This window comes from Chinchilla lanigera, unplaced genomic scaffold (assembly GCF_000276665.1).
Source record: "Chinchilla lanigera isolate Chin_1 unplaced genomic scaffold, ChiLan1.0 scaffold00034, whole genome shotgun sequence".
Lineage (NCBI taxonomy): Eukaryota > Metazoa > Chordata > Mammalia > Rodentia > Chinchillidae > Chinchilla > Chinchilla lanigera.
The window spans coordinates 1-2,824 of NW_004955435.1; positions in this window are offsets into that span (position 1 = coordinate 1).

The window sequence follows — 2,824 nt, forward strand, 5'->3', positions numbered from 1 at the left end:
GACCTTGCACAATACCTGCAGAGACTCATTGGAAGCCATTCTTCCCCTGACAGTACAGGCTGTGGTGGAGCTCCAGAGAAGTCTGCAGCAGGATTCCTGCTGCCTGTGCTGACAGTTGGGGAGAGGACACTAACTGCTTGTGGGGTCCCAATGCAATGGGAGGCTGGAGAGAAAAACGCTACAAAAAATGGCTTTCGCCCCAGACGGCTCACTTGAGTTTTGACAACCCTTGGGTTGTAATTATTTGTTAGATCCTTCTTGTGTATCTCTGTCTTCCTGAGAAACCACTTCAAAGATACCACCATGTATTTCAGCAGTCATAGATATTTTCCTAGTAATCTATCCATAGCTCTGTAATGTTTGTATTCTTCCTATCCTATTTCATAAATGGATCCATGTTTATTATTATGTGTTTCCTACAACAACCGTTGAGAATTATTGAATGATTATTCAATAGGTCACTCATCTATAGTTGTATTTACAGTCTTTAGAAGCCACTTTGAAGTTACCTAAGTATAGTACAACTATTGATAATCTCCTACCTCTTTTGCCTGTAACTCAATATTATGTCTATTTGTTTTCTCGAGAAACTGTCTTGTAGATAACAATATGTAAAACAATAACCATTGATAACCTCCTACCACTTTGTCTGTAATTTGGTAAGCCCCCTCCCTATTATTGTGTTATCCTTCTTTTACTCTTTAAAAAAAAAAAAAAAGCTGAGGTCAAGTGGAGTCCTCTTTTTCTCCTGACGGGAGGAAAAGGACTGAAGTACCACTGTAGGAGTGTTTATTTACCCATTTAACAAAGTTAGTATCATGAGATGCAGGATTGCCTAGTGACTACTGACTGGAATTGTCTCAGGCAAGATGTTTATCTCAGGACAGAAGTATTTCTAGCTTTGGCTGCTCCCTACAAATTTGGTATGTAGATAACCTGGATATTTGGAGTGTTCCCAGATTTTTATAATGTAATAAGGTCCCTGGCTCTACTTTTCTAAGACAATAATAGTAAATTTAGCCTAAATATTTTGCCATTCTCTTCCTGTATTTTTTGTATCACCCCATTTTTCTTCTTTGATTACTTCCTCTGAGAATGTCATCCAAATGGATTTTTCATATTAATATTCTTATTAAAACCTCACATTCTAGTGAAAATCTGGTTTTCACTAGAAAATTACAAGTTCTAGATTATTAGTCTTGTCCAGGCGTGGTGCCACACGCCTGCAATCCTAGCACTCAGGAGGGTGTTGAAGGTTTGAGCCCCAGTGTAGCCACATTCAGAGGTGGGGATCTGGGGAGCTGATCTGCTGGTGAGGGCTCTGACTTACCACTGGGAAAACCCACTGGTGAGATCATAACGTGATGGCTTCCTTGAAGGGTGACGGAAGCAGGAGATGGAGACTACTTGAAGGGAGTGGGTCATGGGGTGGGAACCTGGGAACTGTATCTCGTCCGCAGCCCATTGTCTCTTCTCTCTTCCCTCTTCTGTCTCCCCTCCCTCTCTCTCTCTCCCCCGCTCTGCTTCTGTCTTCTGTCAAATTGTTTCCACCTTGCTAGGGTCTAAAAGCAATGGAGCCAGCTGACCATGGACTGAAAGCTCTGAATCTATGAGCCCAAATCTTTCCACTTTTAACTTGTTTATCTCAGGGTTATTTTGTCACAGAAATGGGACACTGACTAACATGCTTACTATATTTTGACTTTTCCCACAGCCTCTGGAAAGATGCTGCAACTGCTCTTCTAATCACCCGTTCACCTTCAGCTGCATCAGTTCTACTATTTAGCCCACATTATTATTAACTAGTACCATTACGTATTCATTCTAATTTTTGTTTTTCTTACCTGCTATTTGTTTACATTTCATGATATTTTTCCTGCCTCATATTGCTAATATCATACCTCATCTCCTTAAATATATTTATCACATGTATTTAAAACTATAAGCCAGGTGAGAACGCACATGCCTCTAATACTAGCTACTTGGGAGGCTGAGGCAGGAGGACCACAAGTCTGAGGCCAACCTGAGAAACTGAGCCACACTCTATGGCAAAACAAAATTTTCAAGGGTGGAGAGACAGCCCAGTGCAAAGTCTCTGGGTTCAGTCCTCCAATCAATCAATCAATCAATCAATCAATCCAATCACTCCGTCCATTGAGATTCAGACGGAATAATGTAATTCAACGGCAGTCTTTCCATACTTGCACTTGCGTCATGTCCTGTGTCCTGTGAATTCATGTCCCCTGGCAGTTTGCCTCACTCTGCCCCGCAAACTTGCATCCAGGAAGGCCCCGTGTGTTTGGAGAGGGAGACCTATTGTCATCCCTGAGACCCAGGCACCGAACACCACCGTCCGCCCTCCACGTCTCCTGAGGCCTCACCAGACCCTGGCTGCAGTCCCTGCAACGAAGCAAGACCCTGGAGGCCCTGCGGGCTGGAGGAGGAGTGCAGAAGTGCGAGCGGGGGCGGGGCTGGGGATTTAGCTCAGCGGCAAAAGTGCCTGCCTGGCAAGCGCAAGGTCGTGAGTTCGGTTCCCGGTACCGGAGAAAAACCAATTTAAAAAAAAAAAAAAAAAAAAGAAAAAAGAAAAGAAGTGCGAGCGGGGAGGAGACCCCAGAGAGCTCGTCTGCGGCTGTTCTGTGAATTCCTCTCTGCAGCAGCACAACCACGACCTCAGCGAAGTCAGAGAAGGGGCCAAGGCAGCGCGGAAGAGCGGCGAAGGGCGCATCTGAAGGCTCTGTCCACCTCCCCTAACGCCGGAGCGGGTTAAGGCTGTGCTCTGTCCACCTCCCCTAACTCCGGAGCGGGTTAAGGCTGTGCTCTG